Source organism: Lycium ferocissimum, chromosome 10 (assembly GCF_029784015.1).
Source record: "Lycium ferocissimum isolate CSIRO_LF1 chromosome 10, AGI_CSIRO_Lferr_CH_V1, whole genome shotgun sequence".
NCBI classification, from domain to species: Eukaryota; Viridiplantae; Streptophyta; class Magnoliopsida; order Solanales; family Solanaceae; genus Lycium; species Lycium ferocissimum.
The window spans coordinates 44,707,732-44,714,618 of NC_081351.1; positions in this window are offsets into that span (position 1 = coordinate 44,707,732).

Below are 6,887 nucleotides of genomic sequence, written 5' to 3' on the forward strand. Positions count from 1 at the left end.
TTTCATAATCCAATTTTAGGCTTAGAACCTTTCTACTTTTAGTAAGATATGATGTGCATTTTGGTAATCCAACTTTAGACTTAGAACCTTCCCACTTTTAGTAATATATGATTGTCTGTTGACATGAATATAAGCGTTGGTTGTGTATCGGGTTAGTTAATAGAAAAAAGTGTGGGTGTCGGTTTTATGAATTCTTGGGATGTACAAATACATGCTTAGTTATTTGAAGGGTCAAAATATTTGTAATTCGTTGTAATTTTTGCATACATGACATCTTTATCAAGCCCGGATATATTATTTGAAGGGTCAAAATTTTGAGATAGCATGACAGATGCATTTTCTTTAGATCTAAAATTGTTATAACTTTCAAGTGTAGATATGGTTCTTCTAAATAAAATACTTCATCTCGTCAGATAACTTGAAAGCTACAAAATCTGTGTGATCTTTAAGCAGCAAATATTTGCCAATTTATAGCTCTTTTTATTTTGATGAAAAAATAAATTATAATAAGCATATAAAAAGATGTTATTTCTAAATTTAGTATGCTTTTCAAGATCATCACATAGGAGACATTTACCCTAACGTGATTTAGATTTCCCCAAATCACAAAGGTTAAGAGAAACAGGCATAAATTAAATAGAGAGAACAATATAAAACCCATTTTTGTTGCATTCTTCTTAATTTTCACTTTAAGTTTGAATGTGGTTTCCCCGTGCAAGAGCATGCTTCTCCAAAATTAATTGTTGCTTCACTCCTTGGCAAGGATTGTGACGTTTAATTATGAGAGCTGCTAAATGACCAAACTTATTTGGCACAAGTGTGACCACACTTGTGAAAAGACTACCATAACCTTCTTTTGACCTTTTAATGTTTTCCTCCAAAACACACTAATAAATACAATGAATTATTCCTATTTCCAAAGCATTTGACCAGCTAAAATTGATCCATATTTCCATACAAATGAAGATGAATAGTCTCTACATAATTTTTGTATTTGATGTATATAGCAAACTATACGGTTTATTTAATTTAAAAAATTATACACTTTACTTATTAAAAAAAAAAATTACGGTCTACTAAAAAAAATACTGCTTTAGAACTTATTTACTAATCTATATTGAGTATAATTAGTGTCAATGTAGATAAATACAACACGTGGGTTTTTTCAATTTGATATAATCAAATATTCTATTTAATTAATATTTATTTAAATTACATGTGAAATTATAAGTAATACTTTGTTTAATATGAATTACTTATACTAGCTAGTTTTGTTACACACTTATATATCAATCATATTAAATCTTTAACATTATAATTTTAATAACATTAAGAAGTGTTATAAAATATCAAATAAAAGTCACAGCAGCTACAAGACCCTTTTTGTATATTAATCATATGAATTTTATTCGTAATTACAGTGTACAATTTGATTTATGATAGTGAACAAGTTATTAATAAAGGAATATTTTAATGTAAGACTCGGATCTTGCCTTTTTCCACAAGATATTGCTCTCCTCCCCTTCGATCAATCCAACATTTTTTTCTCACGATAGCGATATTCCTTTGCTACTTCTTGGGAAAAAAATGTAGTTATTTTGAAATTTATATAATGCTGTTCACACATTAATTAGATATAGTTTCATTATTTTTTAAAGTTGGAATTTACAACCAGTACTTATTTAATAAGAATTGGACTTAGATACCAACCATATTAACATCTTCCTCAGCGCAAAAAAAAAAAAAAAAAAAAAAAAAAAAAAAAAGAAGAAGAAGAAGATACCAACCATATTAGATTTTAAATTTTTAGTTTAATTTAATAAAATAAAATTATGTAAAACTAATATGAATAATAATGTAAGCCATAGGAATTTTTTGTCTAAAGCTTTGTGCGACAAAAATTAGCAACAAATTTCATTTTTAATCACAAATTCTTCATTATTTTAATATATTTACAAAAATCCATCATTATGCCATTATTATGTTGTTACGAAATGTCATTAAACTTATTATTATTATTATTATTATTAATTTATCAAAACTAAAGGCACCAACACCACTGCGATGTTTATCAATATATGAGAACTTATTTAAAATTGAATTCTTAGATATATGAAATTACTTTTGATTACTTATTAAAAATAGTTAAGGATACATAATATATGTCCACAAACTTTAAAGTCTTCAATATGAATATTTTCTTTCAAAATGAGTGCTTAATAGAAATTATCTGAAAATAATAAAATACCAAAAATACATAAATATCTTTACAATCATCAATAAATAATTGATTTTACATACAAAAAGTTATATTATTTTTGTTACACACAAAAGTGATAAGTTGCAATAAAATAAATATGAGCTTCATAAGTCTTGAGGTTACAGCTTACAAGTACACATACAAATGATGTATTGTTAAAGATTACCTTTTTCATTTATTTCTTTTATTTGAATGTTCATTGATTCTTAGGAAAACGTCCAAAAATACCCCTGTGCTATTCGAAATAGGTCAGATTTACCCTTTGTTGTATTTTTTGGCTAAAAAATGCTCTTACCATTACGTTGTTTGCTCAAAATGCCCGCCAGTTATCCAAATAGCTCAAAGATGCCCTTCCTACTAATGGTTGTTCCAAAACAAGAGAAAAGGAACCAATTTTGCCCTTTTTTTTTTCGGAGAGGAGGAGAGTGGGGTTGAATTTGTGAGAAATATAGTAATAACATATGAAATAAGTAGTATAAACACTTCTAGGTTTGACAAATAAGTAGTCTAAACAATACTCCTCCGGTCCAAAAAGAGTGTCCACTTAGCCTTTATTTTTTTGTTCAAAAAGAGTGTCCACTTATCAGATCAAGAAAGAATTAACCTTATTTTTTGATTTGCCCTTATTAAGTGTTAAGTGACCAAATCTCAATACCTATTCAATTAGGGGTAATTTAGTCAAATTACCTATTTTTACCTAGAAATTAGTATTTTCTTAAGGGGGGTGCAAATGGCTAAGTTGACACACTTTTGATGCAAGGAGGGAGTATTATTCATAATTCACCCATGTCCACCTATTGGGAGGAAAAAATTGTCACTATTCCACTTCAACTAAAATTACACCTTAGAACTAATAAATGTCTCAAAAGACTATTGTGGTCGTAAAATATCTAATAATGTTATAAAAACTAAAAATATTGACGTACTAATTTATGTTTAACTAGCAAGCAAGGGTGCATCCTATTCACATTTTATTGTCCATATTTCCTCCTAAAAATATATTATTATTTCTTTAGAAAATGCAAGGATATTTTAAAATAAAGAACCACAAATGTTAAGACAAGAAGCTAAGGGTGCGCATACTCTCATAAATACCGAAATCAAAATTTTTGAAACTTTAATTTCAATGTTACGGTATTTGATAGGCATTTTTTTAAAAAAAATGGTATTCGGTTCTTATAGAAAAATACCAAAATATCAAATATCGTACGGAAATACTCAATTACATATACAATTTATATATTATATTATTATATAGACAAAAATTTAAATAATCTAAATATAGCAAATAAAAAACTACATTATTATATTTCTCACATATTCACCTCCACCAACACCACCCCCACCCCCCACCCCCCACCCCAAAACAAAAAAAATGAAAATAAAAAATATATGAACAAGGGCAAAATTACCCCATTCGAATAGTTCAAGAGCAAAATTGGTTCATTTATGTTATTTTGGAACAACCGTTAGTAGGAAGGCATTTTTAAGAAATTAGATTAATTTAATTATTTTCTACTAATCATTATTCACAAAATTAAAAAAGAAAAAGTGAAAATAAAAGGTGAAAAGAATCACTACATATCTCTAGAATGAGTTCTTCTCTTGAAGAAAGGGCTCAACTAATTTCACGTAATTCTATATAAAAATATTAATAGGTAATCTTAAAAAAGGAAAAGTAATTAATAGGTCAAAATGCATTAATGGTGTAAGATAACTTTGGGAGGAAAGAGTAGAAATGTCACTAATTTTGCATAGATGATCTAGATACCCATGTGGATCTACTATCCTAGCCCCATTTGGGCCATTGTGGCCAAAATCAATGTGGTAGATTTGATTTTTCCTTTAATTATATCTTCACAACTTTTCTTCGAAAAAATGTTTTGCCCAGTTCATTGAAATTCTCTGACTTCTTTATTTTTGTGTGGGCTAATTTTTAGAACTTTTCGTTGAAAACTTGAAATCTCTTTGATACAAAAGTACCTTTGCACCAATAAAAAAGACTCAACCAAAAAGGTCAAAAACCCAAAAAAACGTCATTTTCTATTTAAATTTTGTTCAAAGCTTTTAACTTTTTAACAACTTAAAATAACATTAATCTTCATTTGTGTATTCTACTATGAACTTTTTTATTATTTTGTTAATTAAAAAAAAAATCCCAATCCGCCATTGAAGGTCAAAAACATAGGGGGGCCACCTAAAAAAACGTCATTTTCTATTTAAATTTTGTTTGGAAAGTTTATATTAGTATATTCGTAAATTTCGAGAGAAAAAACTCAATTAAAATAACCCTACAACAAGTTTCGATCAAGGTATTCTACTATGAACTTTTTTATTATTTTGTTAAATACATTATATCCTAAGCATGTTTAAAGTTTAATAGTCGTAAATTTCGAGAGAAAAAAATCTTCTTCTTTTTTGTGGTTGATCGCTGGCAGTAGCTTTTTGCTACTATTTTCTATTTTTTTCAGTTAATTTATTATCTGTTAATTATTTATGAATTGTTAATTTGTTAATTGTTTATGAATTGTTTAATATAGTAATCTACTATTATTTTTAAAATATGCGATTATTAATTTATTAGTTGTTAATTGTTGATTATGAATTAATATTTTGTTAATTGATTATGAATTATTAATTTACTAATTCATTATTAATTGTTTAATTAGAGGGGGAAAATCATCAATCCTAATATTTCTTTTTTATTATTTTTTTCTTCTGCCTAGTCATGCTCATCCCATTCTTGTTCTTCCCATTCTTGGTCTTCCTGGCATTGTTAGTTTATTTATTTGTGAAATCGTTTATCCCATGTTAATTATTTGTTTATCCCATGTTAATCGTTAAATAAATTAGTTCATTATTTATTTAATTGTAGTTAGGAGAATAATTGTAATTAGATATAATTATTCACAAAATATAATATAACATAATTCACATATTACTTGTAAATGATTAATTAGTTCATATAATTTCACTTTAATTTCAAGAATAATGAATAATTTAGTTTCCACAGACACGATTCTTTCATGGATCCGAATATTCACCGAGGGCCCGCTGTTCACCCGGGTCCGATGATAGATCAGTACTTTATTTGCAAGACAATCATAGGTCCGAGTTATTATGGACCGATGCTATAGGGATAGCGGCTAGGCTTCGTCCCCATAGGCTGCAGAGAGCGTGGGCTCTTTTACGTGAGCGCCGCCCCCCATACTCCCGCGTCTTAGAGATATTGTTTCAGGACGGTATCTATCGTTACGTGTCCGTTGGTCGGTACAGCATGATTGGACGCTTATTACGGCCATGGTTGAGCAGTGGAGGCTGGAGACACATACCTTCCATCTACGCACTAGTGAGGCCACGATTACATCTCAGGATGTAGAGGTATTTTTGGATTGCGAGTAGATGGAGAGCCATTATACAGTTGGTACGAGCCTCCTCCTGGTAGGACATGGGTGTCGGAGTTGACTAGGCTCACCCACTGCACAGTGCCACGCGCCTGTGTCCGGATTGAGTCGGTGCGCATTAGTGCACTCTGTACTTATTTGCTCGCACAACCTCCTATTGAAGACGACACTCCTCAGGACGTTGTTGATCATCATGCCCGTTTGTATCTGCTTATTATATTTGGGGGCATCTTGTTCCCGAACACATCGGGTGCCTATGTCAACTTAAGATATTTGATCTTTTTGGAGCATCTGGACCTCTTGCGAGCATACAGCTGGGGCTGTGCTGTTTTGGCATACCTCTACCGATGCTTATGCCGAGTGTCTATTGGCCGTATCAGCGATGTGTGCAGATTTTTTGCTTTTCTCCAAGTAATATTTTTAGTGTGTGTTCCTTTAATGTAAACAAACCTCTTAAAACGACGACTAAAAAGTCGCCTTTTCCATTCCAGAGGCCATTCCTATTCTAGTCCATCCGCAGCTAGTCCATCCGCGGCCGCTTGCCGTTGACGTACTAGCCGGACAATCACTACGTTTACGCCGCGCCCTACTTGCGGAGATACACGTCTTCATCTCGGCCGAGCCCGAGAATGCGTACATGGAGGAACGTGATGACATTGATTGGGGCGGCTTTCGCGCATCATTAGATGATGAGTGGCCGCCGAGAAATTTAGACGGTCCCAGGATTCTTGACTTCGATGACTTTTTAATCCCGGTTAGTATTTAAAATACTTATTTGTTTATTTAAAGTACTTATTTTATATATATATATATATATATATATATGTTACTTATTATTTCGAAATTTTTTATATTTTAGGATTAGTACAAATGTATTCACCGTAGCGATCCAATTGTGCGTTTTCCTCATGGGCCTACCGAGCTAGAGGTGTCTTCTCATGAGACTGTCGAGCCACAGGTAAGAATTTTATTAAAAATTAATTTTATTCAATATAAGGTGAATATTTAACATACTTATTTGATTATTTAAAGTACTTATTTTAAATATATATGTTACTTATTATTTCGTTTTTTTATATTTTAGGATTCAGCGCCAGTGGGTCCACCAGAACGACCCACTCAGGCATTTTCTCATGGGCCTGCCGAGCCAGAGGTGTCTTCTCATGAGACTATCGAGCCACAAGTAATATTTTTAGTAAAAATTAATTTTATTCAATATAAGG